Source organism: Blennius ocellaris (genome assembly GCF_963422515.1).
Source record: "Blennius ocellaris genome assembly, chromosome: 16".
NCBI lineage: Eukaryota > Metazoa > Chordata > Actinopteri > Blenniiformes > Blenniidae > Blennius > Blennius ocellaris.
Window position 1 is genome coordinate 17,916,603 of NC_137665.1, and position 11,028 is coordinate 17,927,630.

The following is an 11,028-nucleotide window of genomic DNA, read 5'->3' on the forward strand; positions in this document are numbered from 1 at the left end:
CACAAAACACATGAAGACCGGATTGGCAAACTCCCCTGTTCCCTCGATAATCTGCCAGAGGGTGAAGAGCTGGTCCATTGTTCCGCGGCCAGGATGGAATCTACATTGTTCCTCCTGTGTCTGAGGTTTGACTATTGGTCTCCTTTCCAGTACCCCCGCATAGACTTTCCCTGGGAGGCTGTGAAGTGTGAGGCCAGTTGCCAGTTGGATAGTACCATACGGCTTTTCAACACTTCACGTAGTCTCATTTGTCCAAAAACATTATATTCAAGGTTTATTGCAAGTTTATTGCCCCAAATCCATCTTTTCATTGATTTTCCTCCATTAGAATATTGGATCATAGAAGCTGCATTCAGAATCTGCTGTGTCTGTGTGAGCTGGACTGGCTCCGCCCACACATGCCCATCTTGGGAAGAGGAGGAAGTACTTCCTCTCGTGGTGCCATGTGCCACAGCAGAGCTGCCTAATTGTGGGAGGAGTCAAAGGGAGGAGCCTAACTATTGAGATTGGTGGACAAATGAAGCTTCATGAAGCTTCATTTGTGAATTTAGAAAGTACATTTTGCTAATATCAGCTTATCAATATCAATATCTAATATCAACTTATCAACCAAACTCAGTTGGTCTCTAAAGGCTCAACATTTTGTGGATATGGAGACTCATCAGACCAGGGAATTTGTTTTGTCCAGTTATGAATGCAGCCTCAGTTTTCAGACCTTAAATGAGAGCAGAGAAGATCTTTGGCAGACCTTGGAGGTAAACGCTGCTTATTATTATCTGGTATTTTTTCCACTATCTCCACCAGGTAGTTTCTCTTGTTTAAAACATTATGATGCTCAGTTCAAATTTCAGCTGCTCCAGACAAAAACTAATGCTGCCATGTATATGATTGGAAATGTGTTGTGTTGAGCTGCTCAAAGTGTGTCTCTAAAGGAATGGCTCTTAGGTTCAGATTTATTACTGTGGAGTTGATTTTCTGTGATTCAGACGTCAATATTTCTCACATTTGTGTCGGGTAAATTATATTGGCTCATATATAAAGCACTTTGAAGTACACTTTATTACACAAAAACACACAGTGGAGTAATTGGAATGTTTATTTATTGCTAATTGTTGTTGAGCCTCTTGTTTTCTGGATGTTCTGGTGGGTGATCAGCATCAGTGTTCGGTGTTCACTTGGGTTTTAGAATAGTTGGGGAAAATGTCACCTCAAGGTTTGAATAGGTTTAGATTTTTCCATGTACAAGCAGGAGGGTGTATGACGGGAGGTGATTCACATAACAAAGTCCATCATGTCGAATTGTTATGTGCATTAGTCGCTTATACAATAACAGAAGGGCGATTATTCAATCGTGCAGTTGTTAAAAGGATGGAAGATTTTATGTTTTGTGAACCCACCGTTGTCACTGGATTCCTCAATGATTTAAATAAAAGATCCAGCTCGTAAACTCATCCTGGGTAGTTTTATTTTCCCTTTGCTCCCAACTCCATTGCTACCAAAGCAAAAAGTTCTGTATGGACTTATTGTCTTGCCAGTAAAATATTATTTAGATAAAAATGTGGTCATTGACTTAGGGCAGTGAGGCTGGTGTCAAATTACAAGCATTCCACAGTCAGTCCTGTTTAAAGAGACTGATCTCAACAGTAGCTCCAGAACCCTTTTTTACATAGAAGCCCAGTGTTTGTTCTGTTGTAGCAATTCTCAGGACGCATCTGAGGTGTTCATCACTCATCTAGGATCTGTTTAATTTCTTATTTTCAACATGCTCAAATTCAAATATTAAAATCGACAGTGCACATCAATCAACCAAAGTTATTTCACCAGTCAAACTAAATAAGCAACTGCAGAATTGTATAATTAGGTTGCATCTACAAAAAGGAGTGGCAATAATGGGGAGAATATCCAGGTTGGCGTTTCTGGGCAGTTGGAAATTGAATGCTATTGGCTTGTTTGCCCGGGGCTTAGCCAAAGGTCCATTTCAAACACATCCTCTTATTTTGAAATACAATACAGTAAAATATCCATAAAACAACTCTAATAAACAAGACACTTTGCAGCATTTAGCATTTTAGCTTTGAGGCTAATGCTAGTTTGTGCTCAGTGTTGTTTTCAATGTTCTGTAAAAAAAAATTAAACAAAACTGTTAAAAAGCCAGTGTTTTGTGTTGTTGAGCTGGATTTGGCTTCTTGAGGGCCGGTTTTGTCTCGCTGGCCTCAGGTTTAACACCCATGTTCTCCAGGACGGACTGAGCACCCCGATTATGTATGAATGTATGTTTGTATATTGTGAAGTACTTTGAACCATCAGATATCCTCTCTTGAAGTATCAGAATCTCCCAAATAACTGCATTGCTTTAAGCACCGCTTGGAGGTCAGAGTGATCTGGAGCTTCGTTTTCCATTTTAAAGATGAATTTCGGCGTAAAGACATTTTGGATTCTCACAAAGAGGGAGCTGGTATCCGGCATTTCTGGAGAGCACAACATGAGCCTCGCTCTGTGGTGATTATGGCTTTGAATTATTGAGGAACTCATCAAGGACCGGCACTTGTGTTTTGCGGAGAGCCGTGAAAGATTTCACTGTAAAATCCCCTTGGCATTTTCACCTTGGCCAAATGATTAACGTGTTTCTGGCATCACGTCAGGGGAGATAAAAACCCTTCCTTGGGAAATGGCAAGCAATTAAAAGTATATTATTCATCCAAGGCCAAAAATAATTACTGCTCCTGTGCCTATGTGTTTTAGGAAATGGCTGCAGGCTGCAATCATAAGCTGCTTGTGGTCATACATGTACATAAACACTCACTATAATCCTCACGTACGCACGCACCCCCCCCCCCCCCCCACACACACACACACACACACACACAGAGACAACACAGGCCGTCTGCTCCAATATAAAGTGCAGTATAATGTATTTTAAGGAGTATGAGCTGGAGTTTAACTACGCAGCATCACGTCAGCTCTCTCGGTAACCACATGGCTCAAATAGAACGTCACCGAAGTTCATGTTCACTAAAAATACGTCATTGTGTGTTTTAAGTAACTTGTGTTAATGATGACCAGAGGAGAGCTAATGTGCACTGGACCCGAGACTGGAACCAACGCTCAGACGCTGACATGACAAAAGACACTGAACACGGGACGTGAACACGGCAAAACAATAAAAAAAAACCAAACCAGGAGATAAATGAAGCCTATTTTTCACTGTGTGAATTCATCATACGTTAGAATAGATATTGCATCACGATAAGGTGGTGTTAAAAACAAGCATCTTTTGCTTATGGTCACATTGAAGCTTCCTTTGCGTCCCTTCAGCCATTCACGGATTCTGTCCACACGAGCCAAAACTATCTTTTTTTTCTCCTCCCTGCAGTTATTCAGAAGTTTCCCGTTCACACGGCATCAGTGCAGGAAATGTCTGCGTCCACGTGACCCCATGAAAATGACTCAGAACTTTGTGTAGTAGTACACACGCATCTTTCTCAGCAAATCGGCTCTTGAGTGTGGAACCGCGTTTTCAAAACAACACAGCTCTCTTTCTCCTAAAATGTGACGTTGTGTGGCACTGTTAATGTAACAGTGTTGGGATTCTCATTTCATGTCCATTTTAGGAGGATATTTGCACTTTTGCTGACTAAACCAAGGTCTTTGGTGACAGAAAAAACATTCTTCTTCTTGTAACCTTCTTGACAGTTATGTTAACATACTGGATGTCATTTTGGGATTAAATGGAAGTTATTATCATTTAAAACATGTCCACATGTGTGTTTTGATAATAAAACTTGTATTATACATTTCTATGTAAACAGTTTGTTTGAGATGTGAGTGGAGCTTTAAGGTTTTGGGTTTTCTTTGCCCACTCTACAGACTGGCAGGCTCACACTTGTCACCATCTCTCCTGCATAGAGTATGAGGGTCTTGTAAGTTTCAAAACACAAATATCCTTTCAGTTTTGCAGTTTTTTTTTGTTTGTTTTTTAAGTCTGAAACTGAAATGGTTGATAAGTTAATATGACATTTTTGACTCTGAATGCTTTTTTAAAAATACATTAATGGTTTTATTTATGTGCTGTCTGCCCTTTACGTGTTACGCAGTTATAAAACACCATGTTCGGTTCAATATTAGGTCTATAGTGGACTTGAAATGTATTTACCATGAAAAAAAATAATTTGAGAGAAGATATGCTGGGGGAAAGCAACTGTTTCTCAAATCAAATTATATTTTCTTTTAATGTCTAGTCGTGTCTGTTCTGAATGAGAAAATGAAGTAAAAAAGTCAAATCAGTGGTGGGAAACACGTCGTTACATTAACTCATAACCTAAATAACCCGTTTTGACAAATATGAACCCGCAGATTAACACTGAAGTCAAAGAAATTCTGAGTCAAAAGCCAGAGACGAAAAACATAAATCCCACTGAGAAATGAGGAGAGGTGAGGACAGAGACATTTACAGGTCCTTGTTGGTGTTTCAGTTCTCATCTACAAAGAAACTTCTGTGAAGGAACAAAAGTTAAGTCTGCAGAAAGAAATGTCATCACACACAAAAATGTTAAAGCACACATGCAAATAGCAACGCACACCCCTCAGTCTGCCGTTATAATAGAAGTCAAAGCGACCCGTCATTCCATCATCACTTCTGTTTGCTTAAATACGTGGACAGAGAAGTGAAGGTGGTGGAAGTCAGTGTTGGAAGACAGGAATAGAATGAGTTGATGCAGAGAGGTTTTTTTTTTTGGCACCAGGTCGTTGTCGTGGGTGCTTCCCTGAGGTGTTGTTGTCATCATTGTTGGTATCACAGATGAAATAGTCTTGTTGTCGCGGTGACTATTATTTAATTTGTTATGCTACCCACCCAACGTCACCACCAGCTGTCCGTTATTACAGTTGGAAAAAGTGACGACATACCAAAGGTGACTTGGTACAATGACGATGGACAAGGATCCTGAGAGTGCAACAGAGGTAAAGCTACTGCAATGTGGCTTCAAGAGAGGAACGACTTCGTTTTGGAGAGACTCTGTCAGAGTCCAGCAGCGACGCAGTGAAACCAGCTGAGAGGAGTTCAAACAGACATCCCGAGAATCTGCCAGAGCCGAGGCAGTTTTGGATGTTTTGTGTGGTTTGGAGCGAATCTTTACAGAAAAACTGGGGCGTTTAAAAAGGTTCACGTGAAGTTCACTGGAGGTGTATTTTTAGAAGAGTGCCGAGCCGCTTCTTAATGCTTCTGAAACGTGGGATGAGGAATATTGACTGGAGATACTTTGGTTTATTTTAATGTGATTTCAGTGGATGCTTGTGTTCATCTCTAAGAAGATGTTTGGCTGCAGTTCTGCTCCGGAAAGGTCACGTTTATACAGAATGTCAACGTTTCTCCCTTCAAACTTAATCTCTTTAACAAACTATTGTTGTTGAACAGTGGACGAGAGCAGTAGTTCCAATCTACTTCTTCTTCTTTTTTTTTTTTTTTTGCTTTCGACTGCCTCCAGTCTCTCACCAAAAATACAAAAGCAGGATTATTTAAAATCTGTCTTAATATGCTACTTTGAACGTATAGAAATGTGATGCCGACCCTCTCAGAGCAGCGGCGGCCGCTCACTGCTGCAGGGAATAAAAGTCATGGACCTGAGTCGTCTGCAGCTTGTCTGTTGTGTTGGAGGCGTTCAAAGCTCTCAGAGACTTCACAGTGACCTTTGCTCAGTCTGCTCACTCTGTGTTGGTAACTGATATGTTCTTTTGGGTGATATTAGCAGGTACAAATCAATTTTCTGTCAAGAGCTGTTAAGATGATAAATTTCTTGTTTATTTTTGGTGGATACAAGTCTGTGATTACATTATCGATTGTACAGGACAGCAGAAACTCTCCCTCTCTCTCCCCACCGAGTTCCAAATGGACTTTCTTGTCTCGGGGTATTTATTCCTGTGTCCCCCTTGATTTCCTGTTTTCTTCTTCACCCTTATTGTCGACATTTTGTTCTTCTGACCTTTTATGCTGCTTGTTCTTCTGGCGTGAATCTTCTGGGGGGGGGGGGCGTTCTCCCTTCAGACCTGGTGTTAACATGTGTTTCAGGTGATCTCATCACATGTGGCGGTGCCCGGAGGCAGACTGTTCAAACTTGTCCTCATCATGTGTTTCGAGCTCACCACTTGAGATCGGATTGCGTTACTATTTCTACGTCATTTTCACTAAACGGCCTGGCCAGACTACTTCAAGGCCCATCGTCTCTGCAGATGCCCAGCCACTGATGTCCATGTTCTTGTCCTCAGTTTCTTTTGGAAAGTTGGAAAGACCGTACCACCGCCACTGTTCTGGGACATGTTCACCGCACATGCTGTTCAAACGACAAAGCCGACGTGGTCAGATGCGTCCCACACCACCTCAGGAAATGGCTTGAGTGAAAGCGCCTTTGACCATGGCCTGACCATGCAATGCCAGGAAAGTGAGAATTAAATATAACACCAGATCTGAAAGGGCCCAATAGGGGACCCTGAGCCTGGTAGGACTTGGTAGACGGAGCCGCTGCTAGAGGCTTGTGGGATGTAGGAATCCAACCCAGGCCGGTCCCTGACATGCTAACTTAACCTGGATAAGGGTTAACCTGATTGTAATCTCAGCACCCTCAAATACAAGCATAAGGCTGTGATTCTCTGCTTTTTGTCACTTCATAATCGTTCTAAAGTTTCTGCCTCGTCAGATACAAGCAGACCTTTCAGTCCCTATTGTGTATTACCAGCTCATCTTGTGTGTACAATCTGTTGCTAAGTTTAGTTGTGGTCCTGGTCAGTGGAGATTTAGGGAAGGGGCAGTTTGTACTTCCACTGCACATTCTGACACATAATATATGTGCGTGGGATGCAGACAAATGTCTGATTGCGTGTCTAAGCATATTCTGATTTGTCCAAGTGGGAATCATCTCAAAAGCATGAAGTCAGATCAATGGAATGTCTGATTGCATATTTAAGAGCAATGTTCTCTAACAGCTGCAGCATTTGAAAGTGCCTGAAATAGAAGTGGGTCAGGTTGTAGGTGGCATCCTGTCCACTAGGGGGCGGGAAAGGGCCAGGACTGGAGAATTCACATCCAGAGAAAGGGTTCACAAAGATCCGTGTTCAGGGTGAAGGCTGAGATAAGGAAATTAGTTTTCAAGGGATGAAGGACGAAGGAATGTGCTATAATGAGGGTTGTGAAGTGTGTGTGTGTGTGTGTGTGTGTGTGTGTGTGTGTGTGTGTGTGTGTGTGTGTGTGTGTGTGTGTGTGTGTGTGTGTGTGTGTGTGTGTGTGTGTGTGTGTGTGTGTGTGTGTGTGTGTGTGTGTGACTTCTATGTTTATCACTCTCACAGTAAGAATTATATGCACCTCAAATATAAAGCACTTATATGAGAAATATAAGAAAAAATAACCATTCAGAACAGTTAATACGGCAATCATGACGACAACAGTATACAGCCATCCATCCATGGGTCATGAAGTGATTCAGTGTCACTGAGCAGAGGGCTGGACACAGCCGACACAAACAGCCTCAAGGTCACCAGACCATCTCAAGGCAAACACACACACACACACACACACACTCATTGAGATCCATTAGAGGCACTTGGAGGAAAACAGCCACGTGTGTGCAAGAACTTGCAAACTTTACAAGAAAGCTTTAATGAAAGCATAGTTTCCTCTTCGTCAGATGAGCAGACTATGTGGTCCGAGTGAAATACAGTCATTGTTGTCTCCAGCTTCTCTGATGCTTCTCTGAGGAGCGAAGAATCATTGTCCGCGTCATCGAATACTATTGGTTAGTTTGTGTTTGAGGGCAGGACCGAGCCATCGGTCAGTTTTGCCTGTTCCTCCGGTGCTAATTCCCAACGCAAGTCATCTTGGCAGTTGTTGTCTGGGTGTCGGTGTTTTGCATGTGTCACTGTTGTCATTAGTGCATTTTCAACACGTCTGGGTGTTGGAAACATGCTGGAGCGCTGATAAATCACTCATGTTTCTGTCACCACATCTGTTCCAGGAGATTGGCTCCCAGCGGAGCGAATCTCGATAAAACCCTCATATCAGCTGTGAAATGTGATGAAGCAAACAGAAGGTAAGCAGATCAAAAAAAAAAAAAAGGCTGCATGTTACATAAGCCCGAGGCGCCGACACAACATCGATGTTGAACTCGCTCGCACTGGCAATTTAGGCTAAATCCACAGTGCTTGTGTTTTTATTGTGGGTGTGTTGAAATGTGATTACTGGATATTGTCATGAAGTAGGTGTCAGAAAATGAGAGATGAATCCAAATGAGCCTTAAACAGTCTGACACCTATTAACTCACAGTCGGCTCCTCCTTTTTTTTTTTTTTTTCACCCCAAAAATGCAAATGATTGCATATCCATCAAGTAAGCTTTGTTGCGTTTCCCTTGACTTCTGGGCCGTGGGCTGAGAGCGCCTGGAGGGTGGGGGGGGGTGGGGGTGGGGGGGGGTAATTCATGAGAGAAACTCTTTGAATGTGTTCAGAAGAAAGGGGAACTCATCAGTCTGTGTAGTGCTGCTACTTGTTCAATTAGAGCACTAATTCAGAGGCAGTCTGACTGATGAGAGTTTTTAATTATAATCATGCTGCATGACCAGTGTGATAAATGGCTGAATTAAGAGGACTAAAGTTTGATAAATGTTGTTGATTGCACAGATCGGTCCAATCAAGGCCAATGCCATATCTGTCAAAAAGCACGTGTGTGTGTGTGTGCGTGTGTGTGTGTGTGAGCGAGAGAGATAAAGAAAGAGAGAGAGAGAGAGAGAGAGATTGAGAGACCAAATTAGTGTGACACGAGTGCAGGTTCCCCATGTGCACTACCTCCTTATTAATGTTTCCTCTAACAGAACCACGATTCCCAAACACTGGCAGAGGCACCCAAAATTCACGTTTTCATGAGCACACAAAAGTATTATAACCTTCAAAAAACATGTAAATGATGTTAAATATTGAGTCCGTGACTTAACCCGGGTTTTTTCCCAATCTACCTCTGTGTGCATTCGCCTCAGCAGCACATGTCATCATCCAAGACCAAACAGGTAAATGGCAACAAAGGATGGAATGCAATAGAAGTAAAACTGATGTAGTGAAAAAAATAAATGCGACCTGGATTCAAACTCGGGCCTCTTTCGTGACAGCCTCCCGTCCACTGGCTCATCGGCACACTGCAGATGATTTAAATTCTTACAATAGCTTTGTTAGCATGCTTTAAAAAAGCTTTAGAAAGGCATTGCATGAATTGAAGTGAACTGGGGCACACTGTCGGTCTCGTCACAATCCTTTTTTAAACTTGTCATATATCAGTGACATTCTTCCAAGATTATTGTTCGAAGCAGCAGTTATTAAACGTGTGCCGTTGGTCCAGTGGACCGGAGTCCAGCATGTCATCCAGAGGTCTCGTTCTGGGTGACGGTGTCCTGGTTCGACCGTATCAATCCAAGGAGCCGGTCGCTAGAGTCTGGGATGAAGTCTGGTCGTGTGTGACCGAAGAGGAGCTTCCTGTGTCTCTGAGCAGGAGTTGGGTAGAGTCTGCTTTCTGGGGAAAAGAGCAACAAGAGAGTCGCAGCTATGATTTTAAAGTTACTCTTCCAGAATCCACATGGGAATAATTCACATTTTTAGTTGTTAATGTCCATTTCTAATACACTGTCAATACCTTTTGGAAGGAAATCCGTCATTACAGAGGCTTGAAGTCTCTTTCTTTGAGAAAGTCTGGCTTCTTTTTCCGGCTGAATCGGTCAAATGTTGATTTTTTTTTTTTTCCGCCTGAGCTGCCGCGACGCCATCTTTGACATCCCAGAAACCCTTGCGGCAGGTTTCCGAAGGTGACGTCAGTCAGGAAACATAAAGACAGTTTAATGGCTCCAGATTGTAGTTTGTTTGTAAACATATGGACTTTGGTGTGATGGATCTGAGAATCTGAGCTCACAATTTGATGAAGTATATGGGAAGTATAATTTAAAGATTTCTTCTGGTGAAGTTATTTTACCACCATAACAAACGAAGCACATCTGTGTCTGGTGAAATCCCAGCACGTTAACGCAGTGGGCAGATCAACGCTTGTATGCAGGAAAACTCTTGATTGCTGCTCTCCATGACCTTCCTGGCCTCTTTTTGACCTTTGCGACGTGGCTTGAACTGTTTCTCTTCCATGCTGGGATACGGGATACGGCTTTTACAGTTGACAATATAGCAAGTAGCATTTCATTGTGAGGCAGCCTGAGCTCAATTCAACGTAATCTCTCGTCTCGCTTCTGCTCTCAGTGTCGTTTTCCAAGAGTTCCCACAATACTTTGCATTCAGCATGTGGGAAACCTCATTGATGACGTCACATGAGCTGTTAGCAACAGTAAAGCCCAACAACTGTACAGTGTTTTGGACGGAGCAGAATTCAAGTCATTGTTTTGTTTAGTTTAGTTTAGTTTTTACATTTTGTCAGTCATTTGTAAAGCACATAGTTACAGTTTATTTTCTATGAGTGAAGATGAGTAATTTAACTCCAGACCGCCAATGTGTTGCTACTTATTTTTAGTCTCATTCAAGAAACACACACACATGCACGCACGCACACACACACACGCACACACACACACACAGTGAGCAAAATAATGTACGTGGCGTTCCTCGGAGGGAATCGCACAGTCAGGTCAGATAAAGGTGAAGTCAGTGTGTGTCCTCACACTGTCTTCAGGCCTGTGCCATCTGGGAAATCAGTCAGACTTAAAGAAACACGCGCAAATTCCAAACTCTGACTCATTTCTATGCAAACACTCAAATACACACACTCGTGCAAGTTGTCAGTTTTTCAGGGAAATGGATGCAATAGAGGCTTCGTTTCTCCTTTTCTTGTGTCTGCTCCACCGTCAGAGATCCTGAATAAATAATGTATTCATCACAATCTGTGGGGCTGCATATTACAACTCTCACTGAAATTACTCACTTTCGTTGTCAAAATAACCTGTTAGGTTGGTCCAGCACATACTTCTTCCTTAAAATCCTTATTAATATAATATAATATAATATA